General features: G+C 37.8%; 1 long non-coding RNA gene across 1 annotated transcript; it reads right to left on the bottom strand.

The window, feature by feature from the left end:
- Positions 1-8,552: 8,552 nt before the first annotated feature.
- LOC116722499 (uncharacterized) lies at positions 8,553-22,297 on the bottom strand. The gene is made up of 3 exons (XR_004339769.1): positions 22,288-22,297; positions 19,426-19,429; positions 8,553-8,637 (listed from the first exon to the last, which is right to left on the bottom strand). It is a non-coding gene; the product is annotated as an uncharacterized LOC116722499 (long non-coding RNA).
- Positions 22,298-22,767: the final 470 nt, after the last annotated feature.

Genomic DNA, 22,767 nt, shown 5'->3' with positions numbered 1-22,767 from the left:
GCTAAAAACACCGAGCGACAAGGATGGAGAAGAGGAACGTGGGGGTGAAACAGCCGCGAGGTAAAGATTTGTGACATCAGGTTAAAATAAATAAATAAAGATTAAAATCGAAGTGAACCAGTAGACCAAACATGGAGAAACAGCATTCAGTCGCTAAGCACCAAAAAACTGCTAAGATGCTGAAACACTGAGTTCCTTTAAAGGGATATCTATATATGGATATCAAATATGACTTAAAAGAAATTTGACTTTGTAAATTAGGCCTCTGTCTCTTTAAGAACATCCTGCTCTTTCTGATACTCCATCTTCAGGAAGTCATCACAACATGGCTCCTCTATTAACCCTTTAAGAACATTTTTATCAGCGTTTCACTAAGAAGTAGCTGCTATAATGAGCTCAGCAGATGCAAAACTCCACCACATGTTTGCTAATTGCTGCTGGCTAGTCTGAAGGAGTGAGTTATTCACAGAGAGCGTTGAGGAAATGGCAGCAAATTGGAATTACGAAAATAAATTCACTTACAGGAAACACGTCAGTTTAGAGGAAACTCTTTGTTTGATAAAAAGTTTTTGTTCTAGGCTGGGTTTGTCTTTGTGTGTCTTTATAAATCCCTCAAAGCTTATCTTTACTGCCAGATTACAAAAGACAAACGAGATTGGAAATTTGAAATATACCAAACAGGGAACAACCAAATCCCGTTTGCAGGGATGATCCAGAGCTGATTAAATGAAAAACTTCCTCGTTCTGAGTTTCTGCTGACCCGTCTGCTTCGTCTGTCCTCGTTTTCTGCCTGCTTCAGCGCCAACATAATGAGTCACACAGTTCATTTTAAAAAACACAGCAAACAGTTGTTAATATCCAGATTCAGACGTTCATAAATCCAAGACTGAAATAATCAGGGCAAGATTTTTATGTTGCTTTGTTTGAACTGCGGTGCAGCAAACTGCACCATAAACAGTGTGCAGAAAGTAAATTACATTTTGAAAATTTAAGTTTAAAGAAAGTTAAATTCAGCACAATGAGATGCATAAATCAACAAAAACAATAAATTACATGACAGACATCCCAAAATCATGAGATCACATGATCCTGCAGCCAAAAACCAAGGCTTAAAAACTCCATTACAGGATTTACTTAAGAAGGTAAAAATCAATCTGCGAAATTAAAAAATGTGCTTCATACAGAAAAAAAAATCCTGCAGGAAGAACGTCAAAATGTCCTGCAAAAAGAAGCTTCTACAAGATTATTTACCAAGAATCCACAGATGAAGGTAAACATTAAAAAACTTCTTTTTTCATGCGGTGTATTTATCATCCATCTCTAATGCTTGAACCTGGAGCTTTTCCGTGTTCCTCAGCCAATCAGCAGATTTAACGTCCCGCCATAAGTCACTGGTTTTCCATGAAGCTTGAGTCATTTCTAAATCCTCCCCTCCAAAAAAACCCTCACACCGACTTCACAGCCGTGTGTTTATATGCAAGTTGGACAGACAGCAGATCTCGCCATGAAGAGCTGCATCAAGTCACTGCAAAAACACAAAATCTTGGTCTATTTTCTACTGCAAATATCTTAATACACTTAAAATAAGAAAAAATGAACTTAGAAGCAACTTCTTATCAAGATATAGGAGCTTGTTTTAAGTCAATTAATTCTTGAAAAATTACCACGTTGCCAGTGGAACTAGTGCTTTTACAACAATATTAAGTAATTATTTTCCTAAAACAAGCTCCTTTATATTGTGGAAAACTTACTTGTAAATTAGTTTAGTCTTTTTTCAATGATACTAAGACATTTGCACAAGAAACTGGACCAACATACTTTGTAAGATTTTGTGTTTTTTGCAGTGTAGCAGTTCAGCTACATTTCTTTTATTTTTTTAATCTGTTAAATAATCCTAAACCCACAGACGTGTCCTGTTGAAGCTCAGACATGTGAGAACATGCTCTGTTTGTGAATTCACCTTTTAATATTCACGGGACTAGTGGATAATTCTCCATTGGTAAGATCAAGACTTTTACACTGCAAAAACACAAAACCTTACCAAGTATTTCCGTCCAAATATCTTAGCATATTTGAAATAAGACAAAACTAACTTAGAAGTAACTTTTAAGAAGATATTGGAGCCTGTTTTAAGTCAATTATTTCTTAATATTGATGATAAAAGTCATAGGCCCACTGGCAGATTATTTCACTTTTAACAATAAAATTGTTCTTATGTGTAAGTAAAATAATCTGCCAGATTATTGAGGAATTATTGATTTAAAACAGGCTTCTATTTCTTGCTGAAACATTCAAATGTAGTAGTATATTTGCACTAGAAACTAGACCAAAGTACTTGGTAAGATTTTGTGTTTTTGCAGTTCTTCGCTCTCACACTCGGTGATGAATCCGTACCTTTTTCCAGCCGTACGCTGACACGTCCTTCACCGACCTTTTGACGGGCGCGCCGCTGCCGTATCTCCTGAGCAGCAGACGCCTAATTATTCCTAAAAAAAGAAGCGGCTGTTATGAACCGACAACAAGCTGCTGAGAAGCTCTCGATGCAAATTAATCGGGCCGTCCGCGAGCGCCCAGAACAAAAACAAGTCCGTCAAGAGAGCTAGCAGGAATATCACAGGAAGCTAAATTTAAAGCAGTGAAGGACTCGGCATCATCAAACTGAGGAAACAGAGCGACAGCATCCTGTAGCTTCAAAACTTTACCATACTGACACTTAATGTTTGTACAATATTATAATGCAGTACTTATTTTTTTGGCAAAAGATGATTTAGGCAAGAAAGAGAGAAAAAAAAAATCACTTTTTGCAAAAAATGTCTTAGGCCATTATTTCAGCAACATGACAATATTCATCTTGTATAAACCACGGGTGTTCAAAACGGGGTGCAGGGGTCGTTTTGGGCCCCTGGACTGATTTTGTGTGTCCCCCAACCGCAATTTAAGAATGAATTAAATAAACTAAAACAAAACTACAGCTTTTAAATTAAAATCTGTTCTCAAGAAATTTAGATCTTTTCCAAGCTTTCTGGTTTCTCTGTTTTCTTTTGTTCTTGTTGCCTTAAGAGTCCAAAATTTGATTTGGCATAGTTTTATTTTTAATCTTTTCCTTTAATTTTTATTTTATTATTATTTTACTGTTTTTATGGTTTTTAATATTTTTTAAGTATTGAGCACCCGGCCATTTTGACTCATGTTACATATAAATATTTATTGTGTGTCGATGTAAAGTTTTCTGTCTGGCAAGAAAGTTAAATATTTTATATATTTTCTCTCTTTTTTTAAAATCGAGTCCAAAATAAAAAACAAACTGGAAGACTTATTTAAGAATGTGGAAAAACCATTCGATGTTCTGGATCTACGATCGTTGTATATAGTAAAATAAAAATAAATAAAAAATCACGCTTATTGCACCCTGAAGGCTAATTGTAAGACACGGTGGTGGCAGCATGACTTTTTTCCCTACAGGAATGGGAAGGAAAACCTCTTAGAAGTTGCAAAAGGTGTGAGACTGGAACAGAAGAAATGGTTTAAAACAAAACATTTTCATGTGTTTGAATGGCCCAGTCAAAGTCCAAATCTGCATTGAACTGGTACGAGATGAAAACAGACATTTTCCAACCTATTCGACTGAATTTTGGTCATTTTGTAAAGAAGAATGGAAAGATTGTTGGTTGTACTGATGTAAGAAACTTGAATACAAACAAACGACATGTAAATTTCCTTCTACTTGACGATTATGTGCCACTTTGTGTTGGTTTGTTGCATAAAATCCCAATAAAATACCTTTGAAATTTTTGTTTGGAGGGTGAGAGAACGACAGAGGCGTATAAATACTTTTAGAAGTCACAGTAGATTGATTCTGTTGGATTAATATGTAAAGAAAAAATAAAGTTAACATGCATTCAGATATCAAGAGTATTCAAAGATTGTATCAAGCTAAAACTTTAAAGAGTTTTAATATTAAATAGCATAAAAAGCATGTTTATTTAAAAAGGTTTCTCAGAATTTAATGACTGATGTGGTTCTTCTCCAGAAACTTGTTTGTTCTTGTGTTTTTTTTTGATGAAGAGCTTCTCTCCAAAGACTCCTGACAAACACACATTTCTCTGAGCGTTTACATGGAAACTGTGTGTTTGAATCAAGAGCAGAAAGTTGGAGGATGCCACTGTGAGGTGTGTGTTCTCGCTCCCGAGTGTGTGTGTGTGTGTGTGAGAGTAGCTGTGTTAACAGAAGTCTTTGAAGAAGAAAGGATCTGTTCGCTGTGCAAGTCTTCATTCCTCAAACACACTTCCAGCCCCAGAGGCATTCCTCTGATATCACACCAATCTGCCTCACCTGCCTGTCCAGGCCGCTCCTCTTTAGCTGTCCTAGTTATCCCGCGCCGCTCCTCCATAAACTGACTCCATCGTCGTCGTCAAAGGGCCCCCTGGGTGCTCAGGCTCCAGTTCTCCCACACTCTGTGTCTTCCTCCTCCACGGTTGTGTGCGAAGGTGTGATTTGTGTGATTTTTGAGGAGCAGACGGCGTTGAAAGATCAACTTTGGTAGGTTGCTGTCACACAGGGATTAACGACAGCTGAAGGCATCGATGTGATGTCAGGATTATGCTGGTTTTCTGGAAACAACAAAGAAAAAACCATGAGGTGTGCTAACAAGAGAGGATAACAATAATAATAATAAAGTGAATATCAGACACATATACTCAAAAAATGTGGGTTTTATTTTAAACTTCACTGGATCAAAGAAACGTACCTCTTGTACATACGCGGGAACCTTTCTGAGCATTATTTTTCCAAGTACTAATTTAAAGGGGACCTATTAAGCAAAATTCACATTTTGCACATTTTTGTGCTTCCATTTGGTTTCCAACTACATCTAAAAACAATCAAAGTGCTAAAAAAAAAAAACACCTAGCAATTCTTTTGGCAACAAGTTATTGTTTTTTTAACGTAAAGTCACAACTCAGTCGGCACTTCCCGCTACCTAGCAACCCCAGTAGAGTTCCGTACGTTACCTAGCAATGAGCTCCAGCACATTTGGTCAGCTGTTTTTATTGCTGTGGTGTGCTGCTGGAAAAGACGAGTGTTTTGTGTTTTGTTTTGTGGTTGTGCAGGAGGTTCCACTTCTGCTTTTCAAAGATGTATGTTTGTATACTTGTGCATCTTTTGGCAGAAATTTCCACATGCGAGTGTAAACGATGAGTTGGGGGAGGCACTACGCTAAACGGCTATTTAAAAATTCTTAAAAATAAATAAAACAAATAAATAAAATGAAGGGCAGATGATCAGCTCGAGATAAAAGTTAAAAATATTCTTGATGAGTCAAACCTAGACTAAATGAACAGATCCTTAAAAGTCCAAGTTTATTTATATAGCACATTTACAACAACCTCAGTTGACTAAGTTTGGCAAAAATAACAAGACAACTACGAAAAAGGCAGAAAATACTAAAAGCTAATAATATGAATAAAAAACCAAGAAATACTTAATTTTAGCTGCAGCGATTTCCCAAAAGAAATCTTGATTCAATAAAGTACTAATATCGGCCTTTTTTTGTAACTAGTGTTGAAGTCCATGGGAAATGGATGCGTTTTCAGTCTGGACTTAAACTGACCTTTAAAATACAATCATAAATCCTTTCTGAACCAAAATCCTTTAAAATGGAACGATAAAGTTAAATAACATCTGAAATCAGTCACTAATTTCTGATTAGTGCATCCTCCCAATCCATGGAAAAGTAGCAGTTTTCTCACTTGACAGATAAAACTGGTCTGATAAGATAGAGTGCAGAAAAGATTAGAAACAGCTGCTGGATTGTTGGGAATGATGATAAAGAAATGTATGGGAACACTTTTTTTTTCTGGCCAAACATATTTTAGGGAAAGTTTTCAAAAGGGAAAACCGTTTTTTATCAGGATGCTACGGCTCTGCGGATCACCAGGCAGATTTAAGGCAGAGCTGTAATTGTGGTTATAAACTGTACACTGTTGATTGATGCTGGACAGCAGCGCTGCTCAGAGGAGCATTAACAAGCTTTCACTTCATAAAGCCTTCGTCTTCCTGCACTCTATTTAAACTGTACAGTAAATGGCGTTTAGTCACGCTGGCTGCGTTAGAATGTGAGAAATGGGACCAAGTTGTCCCACATCATATACACTGACTCAGTCCCTGCGCTGACATGTTGATTCATCTGTTGCGGAGGGAGACGTTTCCAGACCAGAATCAGGATTTAATTAAATTCAAAAGGAGGATTTCTGGACTCTAAGTGGAGGGATGGCGGCATGCTCGCTCCGTCTGCAGCTCCAACACCTCGGGGTGTTTCTCTGCTGGTCTAACTGCTCCTCCTCGCTCACTGTAGTTTATTGCTTTCACGTTAACCGCACTTTGAGTCCCGCGCCCTCGCACTGACAGTAAATCAGTTCAGGAATTATCAGCGGCAGAAATACTTCAGATGTTTTCTGCAGCACGCTTCGAGATCCCATGACAAACTTTGTGTCTTTATGAGAGACATGGGGAGGAAATTAATTATAAACACATTTAAAAGATCTGAACAAGAACCAATATGAAAATACAACTGCAGAAGGGAAGATGCAGGGGATGACCTCTGACCTTTTAGCAGAAAAGCAGCAGAAAACACTACAAACTATGATGAATAAAGAAAGCTTTGTCTTCTACTGTAGCAGTTTTACATTTATTATAGGCATATTCTGCCATTTGTTTCTAAATCTGCAGATAATTATCACAAAAACTTTAAAATAAAGGAGCTCATCTTGTAGAAATCTGATTTTGTTCTTCCTTCTGCTCCTTTTGCCCCCATTTTCTCATGCAAATGCAAAACTTTAGTTTACACTCAGTCTATTTGGATTTAAAGTGACAAGAGACCCTAAAACAGCTAAAACCTCGTTGCCCTAAGAATGATTTTTGTGCAAAAAAATGTGATGAATGTGTTTTGAATTGCTGATAGACTTATCCTAACTTGTTCAAGAAAGCATAATAGGTCAACTTTAAAACAAATACTGAACTCACTGGAAAAATAAAATAAAAATGTCCATTTTCTGTGATTTTTTTTCTGTTCATAGCAACAGCAATCTCAGGATTTACTGACTAATCAGAAACTCAAACTAAAGAATAAGTCAACAACAAAACACTTGTCTTTTCCAGCAGCCATTGCACAGCGCATACAGCGGTAAAACCAGCTAACCAAACATGCTGGGGCTCAGTTTGGTTTCCTAGGTAATGGTTCAAACTCTGCCTGGGTTGCTAGGTAATGGGCTGGGGTTCGCTGGGGTTGCTAGGTGAGGAGGAGTGCCTGCAGATTTGTGACATTAAATTCTGAAAGTTTTTGAAATTGCTCATTTTCCAGACACCAAAAACCATTGATCTATTGCAAAAAATCATCTGGGTGTTTTTAAAAGAAGTAGAAATCCAAATGGAAGAACAAGAACATGCTAAATGCAAATTTTGCATAATAGATCCCCTTTAAATGATCCTGACTTCATCATTGATCATCAACTCCAGCAGATCTATTGATCTTCACTTCCGTCTCTATGGAAACGATACGAATTCTGTCCTCAGCAGAAATTTAGGAAGTCGCAATAAATGTTAGGAATCTGGTGACACAGGTTGTTCATTGTGGACCTCACAGAGGGGTTTCTCTGCCGTCGGATAATGGGAAGCTCTGATGGTTTTCACAGCTATGAACCGGCGCAGTGTTCGCTCAGGCCAGAGGAATGTGTGAAACTGGCAGATTGTTGCATCTGTGAACAGTTGGGGACGTGTGAACGGCATTTCTTCTCCTTTCTCTCCTTCCATTGTTCCGCCTTCTGGTTTGTCAGCCCTGGGTTAGTTCATGTTTGCAAATATATTGCTTTTCTGCATGTTTTAACCACCTTGGAAACGTGAGGCTCCAGACAGGTCGCAGTAAAACAGAATGACTGTGTGAATCATTGTGTGAGCAGTCAGGAGGAGGTATGTGTCAGGAAAGAATGGGGATTTTATGATTTGACCCGGGGAAAAAACAAGGGGGATTTTCTTAATGTGAGTGGACATGCCAGAGTGTACGCTCTAACTTTTTACAGGCAGTGAATTTGTGGTTGTCGACAGAATGTCTGATTTGAAAACTTCAGCAAAAAACAGGCAGTTAGGTCTCTTTCAGTAACTTCTAGATGCATCATAAAGAAGTAAATGCATAAAATACATGGGAAGATTTTGCCGTTTCGGGAAAAATTTACGAGATGTGTGGGAGATAAACATATTTCAGCTTTACTGCAGAATGAACTGAGCTTAAGGAGGAATTTTAGTAAATTAAATAAACATTTTTTAAAACTTCACATTTCATATTCTGCAGTAAAATAATTTCCAGATGTAATCATAGTTCAGACAAAGACCCTTAAAAATATTATTGTGGTTCAGTATTCAAAGATTTACCTATTTGCACATTTCTCTATGGAACAAAGCTATTAATTATTTTCACATAACTCGTCTGTTTATGGATTTTCTCCCGGAGAAGCGGCAGTACCAAGGCACGATGCTTACCGACACGCTATTGGCCCAAATCTTTTGAGCAACTTGTTCCCCTCCTCGCCTGCGGGAGCGCTGCAGCAAGAACCAGCAAAGGAAATAACACAAAAATCTCTGAAGACACTGAGCACAACTTCCTTTTTCACAAAATGTAAACAAAAATGGAGTATCATCAGGATTTTTCTTTTGTCTTTGACAAAAGACCGCAAACCATTTCTCCCACTAGTGCTGGAATCATGCGTTTGTTTTGGTTGCATTTACCCAGAATTCCCTGCTTCCTGCTTTTGGAGCGCTCTCCAGTCTGCTTGGCTTTCACATATGCATTCGAACTGCACCAGAGTTCATTTTAACCGAAACAAGATAGAAGTTTGTAGACAGATCAAAGTTCGCTTTGTGGAGTACGATTACGCGTTCACACCTCCCCAAACGAACCGGACTTTCCAGGCAAATGGACTGGAGTTTGATTAATGCAGACTAAACAGGGTTGGTGTGAATGCACCATTAGTGGTTGACTGAAAAGTTTCTTTTGAAGAAACTATGGTGTAAACTCGAGAACATCTGATATACACAAGCGCATATTGATATGAAATCAACAGATTCTTTGCAACAAGGATTTGTCCTGGTAGTTTTTTATGTAAATACTATGAAAATGTGGTATTTTTAATCAATGTTACCAGGTTTCCCATAAGGACCAAGCGATAGGGCAACATTGCCTTTCGACTTCATGTCATGAGCCCATTCAATGTTCAGTTAGCACTCTGTGTCCAGTAGCTTATCGCATTTACTCCCAGAGGTCTGCCCTTTTGCAGGCTGACTGACTAACGCAATAACTCCAGCCAGCTGTAATAGTGTTAATCAACTTCTTTCATCTCAATAGCAGATTTAACAAGAAATTTTAGCTGCCAGATTTTCTCATAAAGTCTGAGGCTTTTTATTTACTCCTACCAGACCTTTATTCATCAGAACACTTTGGAGTTTGTCCCAATCACGGTCAATGAATGATGAGGGTTTGTAAAAAATGTCTCTCTGGTTTTATAATTGGTTTCCTCAAAAGTAAATGAGGTGAAAGGAACGCCTGATAAAAATGTCATTTTTGGAGGAACTGAAAACTCCCTGATTGTGACTAAACATAACTCCTGACCAGAACTGGATGTTACTTTTCCTGCTTTCCAGTGTTTGAAGGGCAGGAAACTCTCTTAACCAGCTCTTAACATTTCTGTCCTTCTGGCGTGATGAGAGACTCGCTGACAGATCCCTCACAGCCAACACACACTCCCAACACTCGACACTGATCCCAGCATTCCTCGTGTCCAAGTCATCGGTCGGTTTTGTTTTGTCAACAGTTCGCCCAGCTCTCTCGCCTGAGCTGCTGTCATACCTGTTCTCCATCATCTTTCTGAAGACTCCATCCAGCTCCTCGGGCTTTTCTCCCACCCACTCACAAACCGCCAAGCTCAAGGAGCTACTGCCCCCTCCATACCCCAAACCCCCGCCGCGGGGACTACAACGCCAAGATCTCTGACCTTTCCCAGGATTCTCCTCGGCTGCCAGCCTCTGGATAAACTTTTATGCATGAAGGTCGTTTATCTCACATCTGCAGACAAAAGCACATCATACAGTCAGAGTTGATGCTTCTGACAGATTTCTCGTGTTGCATGGTGACTTTACTGCAGCTTCTCGTCTGTGATGAACTCTAAAGTTACCACATTTGACATGAAGGACTTTTATCACCATAGGGGCTTCAGTTGGAACTACTAGTTGTGGCCAGAGAAGGTTAAAACAGGCCTCTGCATTCCTGCTTGTAGTTCAATAATAACATTTTAATCTGATTAACCACAAGGTTGCTGTCAACTAATCAAGACTAATTAATTGTTAAATGTTTTTATTACAAATCAATTGTCTTAGATTATGTGTTTATCGTTGTTTATGTTTTTTATGTTCACAGTTTAGTGTTGCTTCAGTCATAAATTGCTGCGTGTAAAATTATGCTTTGCTACGTTATTTTGTCTACAACAGTAAATACATTCTTGTGTTCTTCCTGTGGAGGAGAGAGTGGAGATGTTTTCAGAGATTACTTTTTAAGAAACAGAAGGTTGGCTCCATAGAGAAACAGCTGAAACAGAAAAGGAAATTACACTCAAACTGCAGAACAGATGATGTCCAAAAAGTACAGAAACATGTTCAAAACATTTACGCCGTTAAAAGAATGCGAATTAACGCATTCATTTTGACAGCCCTAGTTTTTTCCATCTTCATTTCTGTTTTTTCTTTTATTTATCGTTGCACAAAAACTCACAGTTCAGCCTCTAAGATATTATTTGGATACATTACAAGAAGCTTAACTTGCTTACGGCGTTTCCATTTTTCACTGTATTTCTAGGCCTGAATAAAAACAAGGCAAAGTTGTGAAAGAGTCAAACTGAAATTATAAATCAATCCAATATCGCCTGGTAAGCATGCCACAATACACCGTAATCAGCTTTGTTTTAGGACATTAGTGTGGTTGATATGTGCAATAGGAGTGAATGTAGTAATGTTGGTCAGCTGAAAGGTCTGTGGATTGTTAAATTAAAAGATATGTAAACAAAGTCGTAACACAAAGATCAGCCAGCTCCGCCATCTTGCTGCTACGCTCTCCTGTCTCGTTGTGTAGCGCTCAGTGCTAACGGCACAAGCTTAGTTTCACAAACTGATGGAAATTGGCCGTCAGCTCTCAATAAACCTCTTCCATTCACTGTAGAATTGAACAAATTTAAAGTTACAAAAATAAATTTGCTTAATGGAAACCAGCCGATTTTGAAAAAAACTCCAGTTTTTCGATAAAAGGTCTTTGGGTATGAGGTAGTTTTTCAGACGTACCAAAACTAGTGTATTTTCATACGTCAGAAAAACACTTTTTCCAGCTGTTACTACTGGCGGAAATGACAAAAAAGAGTTCTTTTGGTGGAAACACACAAACTGAGGACTAGTGTTCAGGTAACTCCAATCACTAATAACACCAGGATGGATCAATATCACTCAGGCTTTGATCCAGATCTTCGTTTCCGGTGTGGCAGAGAGAGTTATAAAGAAAAGACAACACTGGAAAAAGTTACTCAACATAACAGTTTAATGTTTTTGGTAATAAAAACAACAATACAAAACATCTGTGCCACCACCATAAGGACTGTTTTTTTTTATATATGTTCCTTATTAGATTGATCTTAGAACTCATAAACTGAGTAAGAACCAGCAATAAAATGACTGAATCCAACTCTGCAGCCAGCTCCCACTGAACTCAGCAGGGAGCGCTGCTCAGCATGAGCAGCAAACAGCAGGCTGCTCACATCAATCTATGCTCCAGCTTCCCTCAAGCATGCATCTGCAGTCATGCAGCTCCATGTACAGACCTGCAGCTGTGAGGGAGCCATTACTGTGGTAACGCATCATAAACACCATGATGAAATGTGACTGGAGAACATTTCTGATCATTTCTGTTTAAGAGATGGCTCTTCCAGAGATGTAAATGTGGTCAGAACCTCCTTAAATGTGTTCCTCAAAATATCTTTCAACTCAACTCATTTCAGCTCTTTTCAACTTATTTATATGGCCCCAATTCACAAAAGTCGTCTCATGGCATTTTTTAGTCTAATTCAAAGTCAACAACTTCAGTTACAATTTGCTCCAAGTTATTAAACAAGAGTCATACACTTTGACAAGCTTGTAGCCACCGTGGACGGTCGCTAGCTTTGTAGCTATCCCTCACAATGAGCAAACTAAAAGTCATTTCTTCTGAACAAAAAGTCAGCAAAAGAGTTTCTTTGCATTGTTTAAAATATAGTGAACTTCCCACCTATTCACGGTTTAGTATTTGCTAATATTTATCTGCAACGTAAATCCACATTATTTGTGGAAAATTCATGAATAATAAACTTTTGGTAGAAAAATAAATTTTTTGAGCCTTTTGCACAACCAACATCGCGGCAAGTGGCTTCTGGATGGCAAGTCAACTGGAGCTCAGCTTGGGTTGCTAGGTAACAGGCTGGGTGTGGCTTGGGTTGCTAGGTGACTAGCAGTGCCTGCTGATTTGTAAAGTTACATTCTGATTTTTTATTTTTTTAATGGCTCGTTTTCCAGACACCAAAAAACACAGCCAGTTCCACAGCCAGATTTATTTCACTACATTTTCCCATGTAATAAAAGAAACAATCTGCCAATGAAACTAGTATTTTTATCAATGTAAATGAATTATTGACTCAGTAAACTCATGTATGTTGCTAAAAAGTTGCTTCTAAATTAGTTTGACCTTAAGTCAAGTGTATATTTGTTCTAGAAACTTGACCAAAATTACATTTCTCCAGCAGACAGAAGGAAGCTGGTCACAGTTGATGGAAAGTTGAGCAGATCTAAATACAGAACAGTTTTTGGAAGAAAACATTTAACAGGCTGCAAACCGTTGAGACTTGGCTGCACGATCATGACCCTGAACACAGTCAGAGCTGCAATGAAACGATGTAGATCAAAGCATATTTATGTGTTACAACGGCTCAGCTAAAAGTAACTCAATGTGAACCAAAGTCTTGAGACGGGTTGCAGTTCTGCATGCACTTTTATTCACCTAGTTTGAGATCATAACTGTAATATTTTCCAACTAAGGCTCTGCTCATAATCATTTTCTCATTAAGTCTTTAAGGCGTAATACTTTCCAGTACTGCGGGGAAAAAAATACATAATTGGGATAGTCATGCAAAGTTTTCTCCTGAATATTTAATGAGAGCATGTACATGTATAATTTTCATCTGTGTAGATTTTGTTTTACGATCTGACATGCAACAGTGAATTGACCAATTAACACACATCCACGTCTGCTGTGATGCAGCTTAATCCTGATCAGTGTTGTATAAATGTGCAAAACAATTAGGATTCGTGTGTGTCTGAAGGATACAGCATATTTCCATGCGTGCAGGCTGTTCTTAAATACCTGCTAACGATCCACGAGTCATAAAACCTTCAAGGCAAACCAAAGAGGCCCAGCAGGCAGCCCACAAAGCGCGCAGCACAACCCCGCTGGCCAGGAAAAACACCACATCCTCCGCTTTCACACAACTTTCACAACGATGACTCACTGGCTGATATTAATGATATAAATCACTAATGCAGAATTAGAGCTTTCCATTTGGTTTTGTTGGAATTTATTGTGAAGGTAAAGGACAGGCTGAACTTTAAATTGGGGTACAATGTAATAAACATGCAACTGAAGCTTGAAAACAGGCAGAAATATGAGGTCAGGACCTGGCTGGAAGGGTTCAGATCCGACATCAATCAGCATTAGTTCCTGTGATCATTGCGGCCAGGGCTGAAATAAAAACCTAAATCGCTTTTCTAAAACAATCGTGAAGCATTTGCCTTAATCATGAGGAGCATCATTAACTGTCTAGCGCATCGTAGGAGGGACGAAGATTTAGTAAAATAGTTATGCCAGAAAATCTGTAATTAAAAACTTTAACAAATTCTTACTGCTGTCTGATTAGTTTGTTCTCAGTGGGTGGATTCATGCACAGAAATATGTGCATGAATCCACATACTTTTTGCAGAAGATCTCTTCTGCAAAAACACAAAATCTTAAAGTATTTGGTAAGAATTGATTATTTTCAAATGCAAATATCTTTGTACACTTGAAATAAGACAAAAATAACTTACAAGAAACTTTTCTGCACAAGATACAGGAACTTGTTTTTAGTCAATAATTTCTTAGTACTGATAAAAAGTAAGAATTTCAAGTTTTATTCACAGATTATTTCACTTGTAACATAAAAAAATGTCTTGTTATACATGAAATAATCTGCCAGCGGAACTAGTACCTTTTCCAAATCATTATTAAAACAAGCTTTACTTATAAGTTGGTTTTGCCTTATTTCAAATGAACTAAATTATTTGCACTTGAAGACAGACAAAAAATAGATTTTGTTTTTGCAGTGTTCAGACACCTCTCCCTAAAGCCAATAGTTACACCAACTATTGTTTTTAGGGATAGTTTGGCCATTGTAAATAAAAAAAAAGGAGGAAACATCTCCAGAAACTTTCTAGAAAAACAAGGAAATGTATGAGCTCCAAAAGTTACAAATTTGCAAGACAATAACTCCAAAATTTTGAGATTGATCTCAGAAATGTTCTAGTCTAATCTGAGCATGTAAAGTTGAACATTTTAAACTTTTGAAATACGAATGTTTCTCTCTTTTTTTTTTTTTTTTAGAAAATGTCAATGTTTTTTGGTGGAAATGTACAACTCCTTTTGTTCTTTCTATAATGTTTATCCTTTATTTAACCAGTCGAGTTATTCAGAACACATTCTTATTGATGGGGAGGGAAGAACACATAGCGACCCAAATTCGCCGTGTTACATCCAAACTGAGCATCATGAGTAATCATGAGTTTAATACTGAGCAGCGCCAGGAACATTTGCGTCAACTTTTGAATCAGAAAGATTGTGATTAACCAGCCCTGCAAGCAGAACGTCTCTGGAGAGAATGGCACAATGAAGAATCAAGAAACAGCCAAAACTTGCTGGTTAGCGTTCTGTCGGTCTGAAATACTGGATCTACATGACATTTGTTTGGCATGATGTGGATTTTTTTTCTGCTTGTATGCATTGCAGAAACACCAAATTAAATATTTTCGGCCTGGTTTCTGGTGGAAACAGATTACTATGCCTCAAATAACACTAACCTAACTTACAAATAACTTTTCAGCAAAATACAGGAGCTTGTTTAAAGTCAATAATTCTTGAATAAAGACAAACTGGCAGATTGTTCCATGTTTAACAAGCTATTTTTCCGATTTTACAGGCGACATAATCTGCCAGTGGAAGTAGGACTTTTTCATAAATATTAAGGAATTATTGGCTTAAAACAAGCTCCTAGGTCTTGCTGAAAAGTTAGTTTGGTCTTATTTCCAAAAATATTTGAACGAGAAACTAAATCAAAAACACTTGATTTTGTGTTTTTGCAGTGTGGATATTGGCGTACATCTTTTGATGTTCACTTATATTGCGTATGTTTACAATATAAATAGATTTGTACGCATAGCAAACTAATTCACTATTAGGTGAATTGGTTTCATCACGTTTGGGCCAGAAATGAATTTATATAAGACAAAATTACATCTCTGGTTTATTTGAGTTCATGAAAACCAGGACCTTGAGGTTCTCTCTCTAACTGGCTAAAGGCAGATTTGAAAATCATATTCATGTTTGTCCTGGATCTGGAAAGATTTCTCTAGTAATAAACCCAGTTTTGGTTTTTTTTAAAAAAGAGACATTCTGGGTAAAAAGGAAACTCATAAATGATTTTATTAGCAATAGATTTATACTAGCACTCTTTACAACCTCATTTTAACATAAATTTTAAGTTTTTAATGACAGGTTCTCTGTGGAGTGTCATATTTCTGCCACTGAGGCTCAATGCATGACGAAAACATGAAGCAACAGTTTTAACGCAAAAGAGAGAGAGAGAAATGAAAACAAGATTTTCTGGCAATACTGCAGCATCAAAGAGCCAGATAACAAAAACCAGAATAAAGATCAAGATTAGATGAAAACGTGAAGTTGTTAGAAGGTGTCAGAGCAGCGTTAGGGGAAGAAAGCAGGGATCTCTGTCTCATGGACCCATTTTTCTGCCACGGTGTGTCCAGTTGTGCAGACAGCATGCGTCTCCTCTGGCTAACTACCTGACAACACAGAGAACCAGCACAGTGCCAGGCAGTCTGCAGACATCAAACGGCCTCCACGGTGGAGGGCCGCTCTCCTCAGAGCTGCAGGCCTGTCAGCAGCGACTGCCAAGCTGAGAAAGGCCGAGTCGTATTCAGAAGCTACGACAGGAGGAACAAACAGCAGCGGCAGCGGGAGCCATGTTGGAGGATCAGTCAGGAGGCAGGAGACCAAAGTCTAACTGCTAAAACCAAACGTCAAACAGGCCGGGAGCGGTTTCTCAGTAAACGGAGAAACTAGCAGGCTTCGCTTTAAAGAGTTTCAGAGAGAAGACAATAAACCGGATCTTTAGATGTTCTTCTTTACTGCTGGAACCGCAATGTCTTCTACTTTTCTTAAAGTAGAAAGCGATATGTAAATGTTACTTTTTTGTGCTTTCCATCATGTTATAATGTTATTCCCTCACCTGAAGTGTTGCTTTGATTCTGTCATGCATGTTTGAAAAACCCTTTAATCTCCATTCCAACCAATCAGCTGTGCAAAACGCCTGGTTGGACCTAGCTCCGCCTTTGAGACGCAGCTCCTCCCCCACTCAGCTCCTTCAGACTAGCCAGCAGGAATTAGCAAACACCTGTTGGAAGTGCACATCTGCTGAGTTCATTATAGGAGCTACAGGAGGGTTAATAGAGGAACCACGTACTGATGACTTCCTGAAGGAGTTTCAGAAAGAGCAGGAGTTCTTAAAGAGACAGAGATCTAATTTCAAGTTGTTAAATTAGGAAGTCCAATTTTTTAAATCATATTTGATAGATGTAGCAACAACTGAAGGTAACATAATTACATGATTGTGCTATAAACTGGAACTATGTGCCTGAAAACACAATTTGCAAGCCGTTTCTTGCTTCTAATGTCCTTTTAGGGATAAAAAAAACCAGGATTTATTTATTTGCACATAATTATCTGTTTAACATGGGAAACTTTAAGTCTACAAAGGTTTCCTGTCTTCATTCACCCATCATCCTCTGATTTTCAGAGATCAGGATGTGGCGATTATAACTCCTGGACAGATTAACAAACTTCACTGGTTCTGTTGGATCCCAAGAAGCCAGACAGTCTCTTGAGACAGTTCTGGGTCTGTTCAGCAAATAACTTAAGACCCTCCAAAGGGAAACCTCCAGAAAGCATCCAGATTACATCCCTGAATCAACGTAACTGATTCCTTTCAATGTAAAGAAGAAATGGCTCAACACAGAGACTCTCCAGCCGATTATGACCATCCCATAAGGAGAAAACCCATTTAAGAAGTTTGTTTCTGATCCCAATTTTTCAGTACTGATCCAAATCTCATGACCATTTATAAGACAGACTGGAAAAAAACTCTCATTACTTCAGAAGAATACCAGATCAGTTTATCCATCGTACCTTACAATCCCTTAAATGGAGAACTATGACCAGAATCTGAGAGGCACTAACTCTCATAGTTCAGTATCTCAATGACTGGCCAAGAAAATTTGCCTTAGAAGAGATTTTGGACCAAAACTCTTTGCAGAAATACCACAGAAAACCAGATGCCTTATCTGGAAAAGGAAAATCAGTTTCCCAATGGACAGTTGACTCAGTTGATCTCAATCAGTCTCAGCAGGAAGGTTGTAAATCCTTTTCAAAATGGTTTAAATTTAGCTTTTTCATCTTGGTGGTTGCTGATAAGAAAAATGTCCGATAATCCTGGATAATTTTCCTCGACTTCTAAAAACTCTAACTCTGTTCCAGCCTGTTTAATTGTTCCAGTTATCAGTGGCTCCGGTTTGTTGAAAAAGGCTTTTGCCTCTGATGTTGTTCCAGTTTTAAAGCAAGCAGCTGTTAGACTGTTTCTATGAACCAGAAATATTCAGAGCATTCGTTGAACACAAAATATCTTCAAACGAGCATCTTCACAACAACCAAAAAAACTACCAATGGAAACCAGTTTTTAAAAAATTGTGTTTTTGGCAGTTCTCTGATTAATCTCTGGCAGACGAAGTGGAACTAGGTTTCTTTATTTAACCTCATTTTTCATTATGTCTCTGACATTTTGTCAGTATTAAACTGTCCCTAATATTTTAATTATCCTCTCAGAGTAGGTCAGGACAATTATCATCAAGCGACAAGTTTAATCACTGTCACACCAGGCTCATTTAATATTGTTGCTCCTGAGTTTAGGTCGCATGATTTGTAAAAATTAATAATACATCAGCTTTTTTGGCAGGAAAATTTCGAATGTTTTGCGTGTGTTGTATTTTTAATGGTGTGGTAAGAAGGCCAAGCCGATGTTGCCTCGGAGGAAAAGGAAGGAGGAAGAGAGGAATGGTAGGAAAATGTTTTAATCAGAGTTCAGCATCATTTTCTGTTTCTTTACCACTTTATAATACAGATCTTCTCTTAGAAATGTTCGGAGATGGGTAAAGTATCCAAAAATTGTATTCAAGAGTAGCATTTCCTCAACATATTTGTATTCAAGTAAAAGTAAAATGTACAATAAATTACTTAAGAGTAAAAATTTATTTGGTAAAAGGGCAACTCAGATACCTAGTAACTGATCAAAACATCAATGGCCTAATACTTGAAGAGGACAGATTGTGCAAAATTTGCATTTTACAAATTATTTTACTTCCATTTGTGTTTCTACTCCTTCTAAAAACAACCCAAGCACTTAAAAAAAACACCCAGTCAGTTTTTGGCAATAAATTAATGTTTTTGTGTCCAAAAACCTCTGGAATGCAACGTCACAAATCAGCAGGCACTGAAACCGTTACCTAGCAACCTCAGCTGGGCACCGCCCGTTACCTAGCAACGGAAGAAGAACTCCAGAATTCTAGCACTCAAAAACTAAGAGTATTCAAACCCCATAAGTAAAAGTAAAACATACTTAAATACTAAAATAGTAAAAGTACTTCTCAAAGTAGTTTTTTTCATACATTTAGTAAATGCAACTAGTTACTACCCAACTCTGGAAACGTTAAATGAACTGCTATGAATTGGACTTGTTTCCTTCCCCTGAAATGTTCACTGAGGGAACTTTTTTTAGGTTCACAGTCTTGAACCAAACACTTGATATGGCTCTCGTTTTTCTTCATTCCTTCCAGATTTCTCTGTCATCTTTACAAGAGATCTCGATCTACAGTTTTTTGTGCCGGTCCCTCGAAGTTTTTCTCTGGAGGTTAGCTCTTCAGCTAGGCTCAAAACCTGACAAATCTTGCTGATTGGCCTGACAAAGTCGATGTCAGGAGGAAATCAGTTTGATGCATAAAGATGAGGGTTACATTTGCTTTGCTTCTGGAGCAAATTAGGAACATGAACTCACCCTGAGCTCATGGATCCCAGGATAGATTTTATCATTTCAGGGCAGTGATCCTGCATAATGTTTTGGCTCGGCTGCCTGACCCACACATTGTTGGAACGCTAATGTTGTTGACAGATGTGGATACTTTAGACTTTAGTCTCAGGTCTTCAGTCTACTACTCTGTATTCAAACTATTTCCTCTTCTGGATTTCTTTAATTTGTAAATCGTGTTGGTATTTTTTATTTTTTTCACACTGTTGGATAATCCGGTCCACATGTTTTGTGGATCTGGAGAATATTTGTGAAGCATTTGAATGTAATAGTACTTTATTAATCCTGTGGGGAAAATAGTTGAAGTAACTCATGTAACCAGGAATGGCTTAAGCTGTGGTAAGTAGGGATTTACTGTAGCGGTCAGTGTTGGAGTCGTTTCCGTAGATTTGTTGGAAGGAGAATACTCATGATTGTCTGTGGTGTTTTTGATTTTATGATGAATCTTTGGTTGAACTTTCTTTTAGTCTGTGACTCTGAGGTTGCTAGCCCAAAAGATGACAGCAGATGCTCACCAAAATAGATCATAACTGCTTACAAAATGCTAATAGACATAAAACACTTATATCTGCCTGTTTTAATAGTTCAAACACAAAAACACCTTAATATGATTAGCATGCACCATGGAAACTGTCTTAGCACTAAAACAGAAGCTAATCTCCTCTCTTCAGGGTTCAGCCAATCAGTGACTTGAGTGCTCCAAAATTGGCTGCTTTTGAAATGCTAGCCAATAGCGGGTCAAGTACCATTACATTTACAGGGTTTTTTTTATAACTTATAGCATGAACAAACTTTTTCACATGGGATTTTAATTGCATTTCTTATTTAATGGAAACATCATTCTCAGTTCCTCTTTGCTGTTTCCTCCCGTCTAATCCTATTTAACCCCATCATTTCCTGTCAATTCTTAGTTCTCTCTGCTGACTTTTAGGTTCCTGGTTTATGTGTTTTTGTTCTTCTTTAGCTCCCTGTGTTCCATGTAATTTTTGTAAGTTTTTGCTTTTCATTAAATCTACAATTTCAACGTCTTAGCCTGCTAAATTTGGGTCCAGCACTCCTCACAATATGTTCCTCTTATTTCAATCCTCCAACCACATACGCTACTTTTGACCCATAAAGTGTATGAAAACATTTTTTCCTTCTCAGTGCTTCCATATTGATCTAATTATCTCTGATTTTGTTAATGTGCTTTACCGTAAACTATTTGGTTACAGGCATGTTGCAAGGAAAGTCCCAACTGTTAAAGTTTAATGTTAAAGATGAAGATGCAGACTCCCTAAGGAGGGTTCAGCATAAACATTTTAGAGATTCCACCCAGTGAATGTACCATAACATCACCAGCGTTCCCTGGAGTCCATGCTAAATAAAACTGGGATCTGTTCTCGTCTAAGCATTACAGCAGAGTCATTCGCACAACATTCATTCATATTTAAACAGCTTCGCCTCGTCGTTTGCTCTGTTTTGCAGTGCTACATCTACATCTTTAAACAGTTTTTCTTTAAGTTCAGCAACAGCTCAGCAGAAAAGCTGCAGCGGTATATCCATGCTGAATGTAGGAGCTAAATGGATTTTTTTTTTTTTTTTTAAGTATTCTGAGGGATTATGTAATAAAACTGGTGGAGCAAAACCTCTACATTTCTCTGCAAACTCAAAGTGTCTCATTTGACCCTTGCAATGCATTAAAAAACAGATTACATCTACCCATTTGGAGAAAACACAACACCTCCATCTATATTTTATGACTAAGAAAGATAGCAAAAGAGGCAGAGGCTATGCTTTTTAGGGAAGGCTCCAGTGTTTTGCAACTCTTAAGTCCTTCTATAATTGAACAGCTCTCAAATTCACAAGATTGCCCACATGATTTCCTGGTACCACAATTACAGATGTCGATCATTTCGGGGAGAGCACACCATCACTAGCTAACATCTTACAGTGTTTTTCTCTGGCATATTTGGGCATAAAACTGAAGAAAAAAAATGAAATGTAAAATACAATTTCTGGTGAGGAGTAATTTAAGATACCCCCCATACTTATTCCCATCTGAAATGGTGAGAAAAAAATCAAAACACAGGCATCAAAGGTGTTTTCAAGAGCATAAATCAGCATATAGACCAGGGGTGTCCAAAGTGCGGCCCAGGAGCCATTTGTGGCCCTCGGAAATTGGGTTGCCGGTTCAGGCAAAATCAATATTAGTGAAATTTTCACTGATTCCAGGATGTTTAAAAAGACAGTCAATTAAAATCTTAAAATGGAAAATCTTAATTCATCCAGGATTCTGCTTTTAATTTAATTTATTAGTAAAAGAGACCCAAAGCATCCAGTGTATTTTACTAAAATGTAGACTTGGGTACGACCATTTATTAAACTTGGAAAAATAGAACAAGAGTGAGCCAGAGGCTGTTCATGTAGCTAAAAGGATACAAAAAATCTAGAAAAATATGTAAAAATTGGCACATGATTTACTATTTTATCTGGCAAAGCTGCAAGACCTTTTTTTATTTTAAATCTATAAAGAGCTACAGATATCTGACTGCTTTGTATATTTCATTAAAATATTGTGTGCTTCATGCCAAAAAGTTTGGACACCACCGATATATTTGACAATATTTAGTTTGACTGTTTAAAGCTGCAGTATGTAACTTTTATAAAATCTGTGCAAAGATCAATCTTTTCATGGATTATTATTGAAGAAATCCAACACCTCCTATCTGAAAGTGACTGAACTCAACCACCTTTAATCACAATTTGAACATTTTCTTTGAAAGAAATTATTATTTAACAAAGCATTCCAACTATTTATCATGAATTTAAGGGCAATGGGAGCATTAGAAGTGGTGGATGTTTTGTTTTACAACACAGCAAAGAGCCAGCAGACTCCATTTCACAACTTTTGGTCACACTTTAGGCTAAGTAGGGTGTCGAGTGCTCAGGAGATACTCAGCTCCTCTCTGTGGAGTGAAGTAGAGCTGTGAGGCTCCATGAGCAGCTTGAAGTTGTGCCATTTCATTAACATGAGAATGGGTTGAGAAGGAAAAAGAGAACAACTGTTCACCTTTGAAATGTGGTCAAGTCTCAGGTTGAATTACAAGGCTTTCCCAGCTAAATGCACAGCTAGTCCCTTCATTCCTAGCTTTAGGATACAATTTGGAATAAATTTGGTGATTACATAAAGTGTACAAGGAAACATAAAGAGATTTTC

This window comes from Xiphophorus hellerii, chromosome 7 (genome assembly GCF_003331165.1).
Source record: "Xiphophorus hellerii strain 12219 chromosome 7, Xiphophorus_hellerii-4.1, whole genome shotgun sequence".
Lineage (NCBI taxonomy): Eukaryota > Metazoa > Chordata > Actinopteri > Cyprinodontiformes > Poeciliidae > Xiphophorus > Xiphophorus hellerii.
Note: the sequence above shows the minus strand (reverse complement) of the source record. Positions and strands in the feature narration are given on the sequence as shown.